The sequence below is a fragment of the Chrysemys picta genome, chromosome 10, assembly GCF_011386835.1.
Source record: "Chrysemys picta bellii isolate R12L10 chromosome 10, ASM1138683v2, whole genome shotgun sequence".
In the NCBI taxonomy this organism is placed as follows: Eukaryota; Metazoa; Chordata; order Testudines; family Emydidae; genus Chrysemys; species Chrysemys picta.
Window position 1 is genome coordinate 58,003,626 of NC_088800.1, and position 12,178 is coordinate 58,015,803.

The 12,178-nt window shown below is 50.0% G+C and overlaps 1 protein-coding gene across 2 annotated transcripts in view; it reads right to left on the reverse strand.

The window, feature by feature from the left end:
* SEPTIN12 (septin 12) overlaps window positions 1–12,178 on the reverse strand; it is a 206,035-nt gene that overhangs the window by 156,272 nt on the left and 37,585 nt on the right. The gene's annotated exons all lie outside the window — the stretch shown is intronic.

A 12,178-nucleotide genomic window follows, 5' to 3' on the forward strand; every position in this document is an offset into this window, starting at 1 on the left:
GTGTGGACGGGAGTGAGTTACAGCGCTGGGGGAGCCTTTACAGAGCTGTAACTCGCAAGTGTGGCCAAGGCCTTAGGGTCTGATCCAAAGCCTACCGGAGGGAATGGAAAGACTCCCATTGACCGGAATGGGCTTTGGATCAGATCCTAGAGTTCATCAAAGACAGGTTGGAAAAAAGAGACCCTGTCCCCTTGGTGGTGGGAAGGACTATGCTGGGTGAGAAGGAAGCAGTGCAAGAGCAGAGTGCCAGCTGGGGGCTGAGGCAGGCCCAGGCTGGCTTGGGAAGTAGTGCAGTGTGGAATGGAAGCCCAGGGGTACCGAGGAGAAGGAGGGGTAGGGGCAGGCAGCGAGAACTGGCTTTCCTCCAAGTATAGAGACCTCCCATAGTACAGGGGGAATTTCTGGTTGAGGGAGACAGCTTTCGAGCCACAAGTCAAATGAGAGACTTTAGAAAACTCTATGGTCTATTAAACAATACCCCGTCTAGGGTGACCACCAATCCCTTATTTCAAGGGACCATCCCTTATTTCATCCCTTAGGGTGCCAGCCGTCCCTTATTTTAAAACATTTTATACATTACATTGAAGCTAATGATACATGCATCGTATACTTGAGGGCAGTAGAAGCGTACACTTGAGAGAAAGACATGATCTGCTAAGGTAAATAGCATTTCCCTAAAACATTCCTTAAAATAAAGCATTGTCGCTTATTTTTTGCTGTGGTTTTCCCTCATTTCTATCCAAAGGCGGTCGCCCCACCTGTCGCTTGGTTTGGGGCCTAGCTAGCTCTGCTTAGCACAATGTCACTCCAGCTGGGCTCGTTTTGTTCTCTAACAAGTTTGGTTTGTTTAACACCCGGATTGGATTTAGTGACCATTATTGGGAACAGCCCCCCCCCCCTCCTCCCGAGCTTCATCCCCCAACTCCTCATGGCCACTCCCTACTCTGGTCTCCCCAACTCCTCACGGCCCCTCCCTACCCACCCATAGCCTCATCACCCTAACTTCTCACAGCTACCCCCTGCCATTCCCCCCACCCCCATCTTCCATCTCCTCTCCTCTGGAGAGGAGGCTGAGCTCTGACTAAGGGGGAGGGTCTCAGAGCAATAAAGATTTGAGCAGTCAAGGCTGAGAGAAGATGCAGCCCCTCCTGGAGAGGTGCTGGGAGGAAGCTGGCTGCAGTCAGTGGGGGGCATGGGGAAGATCTGAGGGCACCACCGCTACCACTTGTATTTACATTTCATGGACACTTTTCATGCCTCACAGAGCTGTTATGGAGCCAAAGGCCACGAGAGCTGGTCACCTCCTGGAACTGCCCCGTCTGGGGACTTGGATACCTAGAGGAGTTTCAATCTCACTCAATATTGACGAGAAGCCCAAGGCACTGGACAAGCCTGTGAGAAATACACACACCCGCAAAGGGCAGGGGTAGCCCAGGAGCTGGCATGAGTTCCATGTCTCAGAGTTACACTGCCCACATCCACACACTCGCCCCCTCCCCACCTTTCACAGCACGTTCTCCATCACCTAGCACTCCATGGGGCTGGCTGAGCTGGTCTGAGGTTTCTCTCCCACCTCTCGGGGGGTCCTTGGCATCGGCTGGTGGCCACCATGGTGCAGGGCTTCCCAGAGGATTCAGGGGGTCCGGGATCTTCGGCGGCGGGGGGCCCCGCCGGTGAATTGCCGCCGAAGACCCAGAGCAGAAGAAGCTCCGGGGCCCCGGGCCCCACAAGAGTTTTCCGGGGCCCCCGGAGCGAGTGAAGGACCCCGCTCCAGGGGCCCCGAAAAACTCTTGTGGGGGCCCCTGCGGGGCCCAGGGCCTGGGGCAAATTGCCCCACTTGCTCCCCCTCTGGGTGGCCCTGCCGTGGCGTTTGGCAGCTGGCAGTTCTGGTTTTCTCTTAAGGCGCCAGCGTGAGCTGAATCCCAATGGTGAAGGAATGCAGCTCTCCAGACCAAAGCAGGAGCCAGGACTCACACCCCACAGCTATGCCCAACTGCAGGAGAAGGGACCAAGAAACTCATGCAGAGCAGAGCTAGGGTCCAGAGACCTGTCATGAAACTACGGTCAGACCCAGACCCAGCGCTTCCATCCCTCTGCCCCTGCTCACAGCCAGCCCCAAGACCCTCACACACCTCTTCTGTCTTAGGTAGGAGTACGCAAACTTCACTGACTCCACTGTGTGTTTAAGTCTCCAGCTAATCTTGATACAGGTTGTGGGGTTTGCTACACTGAAGCCTGTGTGCCAGTTCTGGGCACTTAACGCTGCCTTCCCCACCCCTTTCTTATAATTAAATGCAAGGTAATTCATTTACTTCTTCTGAAACTAGTTATCTGACGTCTTTGATAACCAATGACAGCCCCCTGCCTAGGTCGCACGCTGTGTTCTCTGTAACTGGCCAGTGACGGCAGTGGATCGATTTGCCTCTTGCTTTATATTTGAGCAGAGCAGGAGCAGAAATAAAACACAGAAACCTCCCAGGCTGTTCCTGCGTGAGCAGACCACATCTGGATCTGTAAATCAGTATCATTAAGTCAGCGGAGCTACACCAATTGACACCAGCTGTGGGGCTGACCTCAGAAGTCTGTAACTCCCCCCTGCTGCAACCCATGTGCATGGAGAGAACCTCCTTCTCCCCACGTCCCCCCATCCCACAGCACGCACACCAGAATATTAAGATTGCCCATCCAGAAACTCAGGTGCCTGTCCTGGGTCTGCCCCACCTGGCCAGCCTCCTGCACATCTAGAGAGCTCCACAGAGACACCCTGTGCTTCCTGTTGCCACCCCCACAAAGAAATGAAGGGAGCAGGGTCTAGTGGTCAGAGCAGGGGACTGGACATCAGAAGACACAAGATCTACCCCCTGCTCTGCTGCTGACTCACTGAAGCCTTGGGGATGCGTCCCCCTTCCCTTCCCCCATCTGCAGAAGGGACTCACATTAATACAGGCAGGGCAGCGGGAAATCTGTTCGTTGTTTGTAAACTGCTGGGAGTTCTTCAGCTGGTAGATGCTACCGGAACACACATTATATTCCACAGTGCATCTCCCCCGCCCCCACTAAATAAGCAGAACTGCAGCTCCATCCAGGATAACTGGCCTGCCCGGATACTGGTGTTATCTAGCGTATGGCTCTTACGACCATAACCCTGCTTAGCTTTCACCACTAGCTCTCTCCAGTCATGCTGAGACTCACGCTGCGTGTTTCTCTCTTGCACGGATCAGAAAGGAGCAAGGAAAGCTGAGAAAGAGTGTGCTAGCACCAGGATTCATCCCCCCAACCCCGCCCCGCAGCATCAGAGTGTAGGGGGATGTTCTAATTACAAGACAGACGCAGAGACACCCCCTCCCCCCAACCTCCTGTGGCACCAGCTTTGTACCCCAAGGTGCGCTGCTGTACTCCAGCCCGAACCATGCTGCCGGGTTCCATTGTCCATCTGGTTACCCAATAATCCTTTCTAACATGCAGCATATTGTGGGCACCCCTTGAGCTTTAGTGCTTAGTGGAAGGTCTCTCCTCCCCGGCATATCACAAATCGGGGAATATGACAGTTGTAGCCTGGCCTTGATTTTGGGTCCTACCCTCTGGCCCTCCAGGACTTTGGTGTTCTGTTTACACTGATTAGCAGGACTGGCTAAAATTAGTGACTGTTCTAGGGACTTATGGTAGGTTGTCTGTCTGGGCTGTTGATAACAGAGCACTAGCCTGACTGACTTCTGTTTCAAAAGGGGAAAAAGTCTCCAACTAAACACAGGGTATGTCTACACTACGGAATTAATCCAAATTTATATAATTCGAATTTTGGAAACAGATTGTATAAAGTCGAATGTATGCGGCCACACTAAGTACATTAATTCAGCAGTGTGCGTCCATGTATCGGGGCTAGCGTCGATTTCCAGAGCATTGCACTGTGGGTAGCTATCGCATAGCTATCCCATAGTTCCCGCAGTCTCCTCCGCCCATTGGAATTCTGGGTTGAGATCCCAATGCCTGATGGGGCCAAAAACCTTGTCGCGGGTGGTTCTGGGTACATCCTCCCCACTCTCCAGGGAAGCAACGGCAGACAACCGTTTCGCGCCTTTTTCCTGGGTGAACAGTGCAGACGCCATACCATGGCAAGCATGGAGCCTGCTCAGCTCAAGACAGCAGTCATGAACATTGTAAACACCTCGCACGTTATTGTGCGGTTTATGCTGAACCAGAACCTGCCAAACCAGGCGGCGAGGAGTAGGCTACGGCAGCGCGGCGGCGAGAGTGATGAGGATATGGACATGGAATTCTATCAAACCACAGGCCCTGGTGCTTTGGAGATCATGCTGTTAATGGGGCAGGTTATAGCCGTGGAACACCGATTCTGGGCCCGGTAAACAAGCACAGACTGGTGGGACCGCATAGTGTTGCGGGTGTGGGACGATTATCAGTGGCTGCGAAACTTTCGCATGTGTAAGGGTACTTTCTTGGAACTTTGTGACTTGCTTTCCCCTGCCCTGAAGCACCAGAATACCAAGATGAGAGCAGCCCTCACAGTTGAGAAGCGAGTGGCGATAGCCCTGTGGAAGCTTGCAACGCCAGACAACTACCGGTCAGTCGGGAATCAATTTGGAGTGGGCAGATCTACTGTGGGGGCTGCTGTGATGCAAGTAGCCAAAGCAATCACTGAGCTGCTGCTACGAAAGGTAGTGACTCTGGGAAATGTGCAGGTCATAGTGGATGGCTTTGCTGCAATGGGATTCCCTAACTGTGGTGGGGCGATAGATGGAACCCATATTCCTATCTTGGCACCGGAGCACCAGGGTACCCAGTACATAAACCGCAAGGGGTACTTTTCAATGGTGCTGCAAGCACTTGTAGATCACAAGGGACATTTCACCAACATCAACGTGGGCTGGCCGGGAAGGGTTCATGATGCTCGCGTCTTCAGGAACACTATTCTGTTTAAACGGCTGCAGCAAGGGACTTACTTCCTGGACCAGAAAATAACCATTGGGGATGTTGAAATGCCTATAGTTATCCTTGGGGAGCCAGCCTACCCCTTAATGCCATGGCTCATGAAGCCATACACAGGCAGCCTGGACAGGAGTCAGGAGCTGTTCAACTACAGGCTGAGCAAGTGCAGAATGGTGGTAGAATGTGCATTTGGCCGTTTAAAAGGTCGCTGGCGCTCGTTACTGACTCAGTCAGACCTCAGCCAAACCAATCTCCCGACTGTTATTGCTACTTGCTGTGTGCTCCACAATCTCTGTGAGAGTAAGGGGGAGACCTTTGTGGCGGGGTGGGAGGCTGAGGCAAATCGCCTGGCTGCTGATTATGCACAGCCAGAAACCAGGGCGATTAGAAGATCACACCAGGAAGCGCTGTGCATCAGAGAAGCTTTGAAAACCAGTTTCATGACTGGCCAGGCTACGGTGTGAAAGTTCTGTTTGTTGAAAACCCGCCCCCTTGATTGACGAATAGCTTGTAAGCAAACCACCCTCCCCCCTTAAATCACAGCTTGCTTTTAAAGGAAATAAAGTCACTATCATTTAAAAATCATGTATTCTTTATTAATTGATTATAAACATAGGGAGAGAACCGACAAGGTAACCTGGGTGAGATTTGGGAGGAGGATAGGAGGGAAGTAAAAGGCCACTGAAAAAATTCAATATAATGACAGCCTTTTGGTTGGGCTGTCCACTGGGGTGGAGTGGGAGGGTGCACGGAGCCTCCCCCCCGCATTCTTACACGTCTGGGTGAGGAGGATATGGAACATGGTGAGAGGGGAGGGAGGTTATACAGCGGCTGCAGCGGCAGTCTGTTATCCTGCTGCCGTTCCTGAAGCTCCACCAGACACCGGAGCATGTCCGTTTGATCACGCAGCAGCCCCAGCGTTGCAGCCTGCCCACCTCTCATCTCGAGCGTCGCTCATGACCTCACGTTCACTGGCATCTTTCCTGTATTTAGATACCGTGTCCTTCCACTCATTCAAATAAGCTCTTTCATTGCGGGTGCATTCCATTATTTCCGAGAACATCTCGTCTTGCGTCCTCTTTCTCCGCTGCCTTATCTGAGATAGCCTTTGGGACGGAGGCTTGAAAAGTCTGCAGCTGCTGGAGGGAGGGATGAAAAAAAGGAGAGAAGTTTTTAAAATGATACATTTTACAGAACAATGCTTATACTCTTTGATGGTGAACAACACTATTTACATTACATAGCACATGTGATTTCAGTACAAGGTCGCATTTTCCATCTTAATATTGAGTGCCTGTGACTTTGGTGTTAGAGATCACAGACGCAGGTCCGGGCAACAGAATTCAGCTTGCATTCGGCCATGGTAAGCCATTGTCTTTCGGCTTCTGCGCCCTCCTTTCCCACATACCAAGCAAAGCCCGTTGACTGCTGCGGTTTTCCTGTTAACCTTCAGCAGCAGAAAACAAACTGACCCCCCCCCATCCAATTCTCTGGGATGATCGCTTTATCCCTCCCCCCACCGCATGGCTGGTATCAGGGAAGATCCCTGCTAGCCAATCGCGAAAAGCTCAGGGCCAATTCCCCCCGCCCTTGACTTGGCTAACTGCAGGGAAGGATTTCTTTTCAGCCACAGGCAAACAGCCCAGTAGGAACGGCCACCTCTGTCCCCTTAATTAAATTCCCATATTTCAACCAGGTTACCATGAGCGATATCACTCTCCTGAGGATTACACAGCGAGATAGAGAACGGATGTTGCTTGAATGCCAGCAAACACCGGGACCATACGCTGCCAGGCTTTGTCATGCAATGATACCAGATTACTTGCTACTAGCATGGCGTGGTCAAGTGTCCTACCATGGAGGACGGAATAAGGCCTCACTGCCCAGAAACCTTGTGGCAAGGCTTTTGGAGTACCGCCAGGAGAGCTTCATGGAGATGTCCCTGGAGGATTTCCGCTCCATCCCCAGACATGTTAACAGACTTTTCCAGTAGCTGTACTGGCCGTGAATGCATCCCAAGTCCTCAGGGCAAAATAATCATTAAAAAACGCTTGCTTTTAAAACAAGTTTTATATTTTAAAAGGTAAACTCACCTGAGGTCCCTTCCATTGGGTCATGGTCTTGGATACTGGCTTGGGAGGGTACTTCAGTCAGCTGTGCCCCCAACATAAGCATTGCTGTGCTGGAAAGACATAACTCTGCCCCAGAGCTATCTGGAAGTTGCATCACACGTCCATCTTCAATCCCAGGATAGCCTATAGCAGAGGTCTCGCTACCTCTTAGAAAGCACCAGCAAGCAAGCTGTAAATGCTGATCTAGCCAGCCGTGCTTACTGGGGCGAAGGAGACAGACACTAGTTTTTACATTTCTATGTAAACAGGGGTCTGTGCACAGCACAGTGGCTTAGTGCTTGCTCACCAAGAACTGGATTCTGCACTGAAGTCAGTTGAATTACTCTGGATTGACCTGGGTATAAGAAAGATCAGAATCTAGTCAACTGAATGAGAACAGCGCAGTTTAGAAGCATCTTCCCCTCCCTGGGAAGAGACTGTAGCAGACAGTTTGTAAATAGCCCTGCTGGGTGAGACAGAGGAACTTGCAAATGTAACCCTTCTGCCCATCTAAGTTGGCAGCAACAAGGGCCGGGTTCTGTATCTAGGGGTTCCGTTACAATAACGCAATGCAAAACCGGCTCGAGCCCCCACCCAGTGACCTGGGACAATTACATACCACCCCCTGGGCGCCTCTAAGAGGCAATACTTCCCCTCTTGCAAGCACGGAGTCTGAGTGTAACAGAAAATGTTTAATAATATGAGGTAAATGACATCAGCATTAAATTGGAAAAACACCACAAACAGGCTTCATGAGCAAAAAAACCCCACCCCAGCAAGTTGGGCTGTGTCCTTTCCCTTTGGTTCTTGAAACCAGCAACCCAAGAATCACCAAAGTCCCAAAAGTCCAACAACCCCAAAGTCTCTTGGGTCCAGCAACCCAAGGATCACCAAAGTCCCAAAAGTCCAACAACCCTCCAAAGTCTCTGTCCCTGGTCAGTGCAGCCCCAGAGTTCAAGCAGGGGGGGGGGAAGGCACACAGGGTGTTAAGGGGCACCTTACGTGATCCGAGGCCGACCGGCTGCCTCTCCGTGGGGTTCCGCCGCAGCCTTCTCCACAAGCCGCTCCACTCCACCAGCTGTCCCGTGAGCCGCTCCCGCTGTCCACGAACTGCTCTGGCAGCTGCTCCGCTCTGCTCACCAACCTATGAGCCGCTCAGCTCTGCTCCACTTCAGCCATTCCTTGGGCCGCTCCCACAAGGCTCCGCTCTACTCTGCTTGCTGCTTCTCCAGCTGCTCCGCCCTGCTCACCGACCTGTGAGTCGCTCAGCTCTGCTCCAATCGTCCCCGTGAGGCTCCACTCTGCTAGCTGCTCCGCCAGCCGCTTAGCAATATAGCTTCAGGCTCCCCCACTAGTTAACACAGTCTCAGTGATCTCAGCTCTTAATAACTTTAGCTCTTTTGTGATTTCAGCACTTAGCAATTTCAGCTCATAGTAGGGGAGCCCCAGTGCTAGTGCACCATTGGCCCAAAGTGAATTCAGCTCAGCAGCCTGTAACTAGACTCCTAATGGAATCAAAGTTAGCTCTGACATTCAACAGTGGAGAGAGGAGGTGGTGCAATTGGTGTTTCAAACCCTCAAAGAGGGCCCATACCATCAGGTATAAACACCTGTCCACATCCTCTCTCCATTCACTGGGTTTTGTAACCCATGCCCCTTGTCAAGCAAGTGCTACTTAGGTAATGGCGAAGGACTCACTCAGTCCTTCTGTCATACAACAGTTCCACTGGCCTTGATTCACAGAATCAGGGTAACAAAACTTTATTCTTCCTGCCCCAATAACAAAGAAACTGGGGATCCCACACCAGCCAAAGTAACCACTTTCAGTAGCTGTTGTTTCATGCCACGCGGGTGGGTGTGCCTATGCAAACCAGATCAGCCCCTGGAGTTCTTTTCCACACTCGCCATAATTCACCACCAGATGTCAGGGTAGAGCTCATCCTGACTCTGCTTACACAAGCGTGAGGAAATGTCAAGGTGCTGATGCTCCTGTGGGAGACAAGCTAACAGAAATAGCCCCTGAGGTTTCAAACATCATTCTGTCTGCTTCAGAGCCATCAAAGGGCAGCGCTCCGATAGTTCGGAGCCACTGTCGCAGCTCCGGCTGTCCTTTAATCAGAGGTAGTGGGGACGTGCCTGGGATGCATTCATGGAGCTAAGTGTCCGTGTGCCACGTAGATCACAATATACTATCTATTTTCCTACAGATTTTTGTTATGGTGACTGGCAGGTTGGGGGTTAAGCAGCTACAACCTTCTAGCCCAGAAGAGGCTGCATTTCAGTGGGGATGGAGGGGAAGAGGACTTTATTCAGAGCATCTTTGATGACACAGGACTCCAGACTCCATATACAAATGGCTTCCCCCACTACTGGAACACAGCCATCTCTGGGGTGGAAGGTGGCAGCTGCTAATCCTCATTCAAGCCCCCAAATCCTGTCAGTCATCAGTATGGATACTGTTGGCTTGTCTACACTTGGAACACTATAGCAGCACAACTGCAGTCAGTGTAGGTAATTCACCTCCCCTGAGAGGCAGTAGCAAGATTGACAGAATCCTTCCATGACTCTACACACGGGGTAAATTTGCCTTAATTACATCACTCAGGGGTGCTGATTTTTCACACCCCTGAGTGACGTAGCTGGGTTGATCTAACTTTTTAGCATAGACCAGGCCTTATTCTCCATGGGAGCTGCAGGTTGCGGAGCATTTTAGAAAGTCTGGATGATTCATTTGGTGCCTAAATGGGAGCGGAGCTCTTTGGAAGTCCAGACCCTGCCTGGGGGTCTGACCAAAAGCCAATTGAAACCCCTTGGAGCCTTCAATCAAGATCTAACAGCATAAATGTCAAGCCAATCACCAATATCATTTTCCCCACTATATTTGTCAACACAATCTGGAATTTTCTACGGAGGGAGCCAGCTTTCCTCAAGCTCAAATGATCTCAGAGGCATCCCCATCCCGTACTCTTCTGGTAAAGAGAGCAACAGCTATTCCACGCTATCCCCATTTCATGGGTTCACACTAGGCCCAGCTCAAAGCCCACTGGAGTCCTTCGATTGACTTCAACGGGCTTTGGTTCAGGGCCATGGTTGTGGTGCAGACAAGCCAAGCAGGACATGAAATTGTATAGCCTGATTAACTGGAAATTCAAACCACCGCATGCAATAATATCCCAGGACCTGATCCAAACCCCATTGAAGTCACTGGGTGTCTTTCCACTCCTTTCAGTGGGCTTTGGATCTGGCCCGGAAGCAGGAAGTCAGGGATTTAAGTGGCATTATATTGTTAGTTCTTACACGCCGTTTGACATTAAAAGGCAGCTGTAATATATTTGGGCTTGATGCATGGGGAAATATTTCCCATTAAGGAGGATTCTTCATTATCTGAGTTAATACTCCAGGGATTCTGTGACAGATATCCAGCAATATCCTTGTAAGAGCTTATGGCATTAAGTCTATGTAGTATTGGAGGCTGGGATTGTAGGTTCTCTCTCTAGGGGGGAGATATGACAGATATTGCAATGCCAGGCAGTATTTTTGGTATCCATTGTGCTAAATGAACGGTTTTGTATGGTTGTGTTCTAGTCCCCGGGGAGGGCTATCACAGCTCCTCCAGGAACTAAAAGCAGTGGGTGGTGATTGAGACAAATCACCCAGGTTGTAACCCCCACCCTCGAGAGGTACCACCACTTGGGGAAGTTCACACACACTATTTCAAACTGGATTCTCCAGAGACCAGTAGACAAAGAAAGGCCCTTTGGATATATAGACCAAGTTTTAACAGACACAGGGCTTTCATTCCGATGAACAGAAGGTTCTGTTCAAAGCCCCCCACCCCAATCTTTGCAGAAGGGTTGGAAGGAGTTGACTTACTGGGGCCTCATAAGACTGATGGGTGACCTCTGGTGAGCTTTTAATTCGTGGTTGGGTTCTTTTATACATTTTCTCTGTAATGCTTTCACCTTAAGAATAAGGTGTGCTTGCTTAGAAAGAGCTGTATGGTAACTTCTAAGTGCGGACAGCTTGCCTGTTTAGACAGTCTGGCTTGCTGGGGATATCACAGTGTAGGCAGGGAACTGTGCAGCCAGCAAAAGCCCCAGTCAAGAGGGGGAGAGACACGGGTCTCTGCTCAAGAGGTGGCAGCTGGGAAATAGAAACCTTTAAGTGGATGCTCTTGGGGAACAATAGAGGGGAAAACAGGTGCAGTTACCCTGAAACTGTGAAAGGTTCAGCCACACTTCCTTCTGCTCTATCACCACACAAGTACCAGTAAATGCTTCCTCTGTAAGGTGACTGCAGTGCTGTCAGAGAAACCTTAGCCTTAAATTAGATCACCAGAAAACTTGCCCAAAGCCTGAGGGATTCTTCACATAGGTGCATGCATGTGCATACTGCTCTAATGCCACTTATAATGAAATGCTCCTCCATCTTTTGAACCAGTATTTCTGTCTAGCACAGGTTCTGCACAGCACCCATCACCACAACAACTAATCCTTTGCTTTACGGTCATTGTAAGAGAATTAGAAACTATATTTAGATTGTAAGCTTTGGAGCAGAGATCGTCTCTTCCTATAAGTTTGTCCAGCACCTAGCACAATGGAGCCCTGATCTCAGTTCACAGTTCCCCTTTTCCCCCAAACATTGGAGTTTCTCAGATAAATTTACATCAACTTGTGCCTCTTTTCCAGGCATATTTTAAAGAGTGAGCTTTAATCAAAAAGGAAATTCAGCTCATATATTAAGGTTCACCAAAAATATTTCCAATAACTAAGTAGTGAGAGTTTCTACTTGGAATTTTTACATTGAAATATGCAATGAGCATGCTGGTTAGATAAATGATCCAATCCAGGAACAAAAACAATACTACACCATGAGCAGAATGCAACATTTGAATATTTACAACAAGCCATACAAACATCCGGCAGACCAATTATTTGTTGAAGAAATTCACAGATTATTCTGAACAATTAACAGATCCCACAGGTTTGCAATCTTCTCATGGAAGAGTCAACAGAAAAAGCAGCGTAATTTGTTAGGTTAAGCATTTCCTATGAAGAATTGATCCAGCTCTATTTATTCCCAGGTCCTTCGATTGCTGTTAACAGCTGTTAGAAAAACATCTA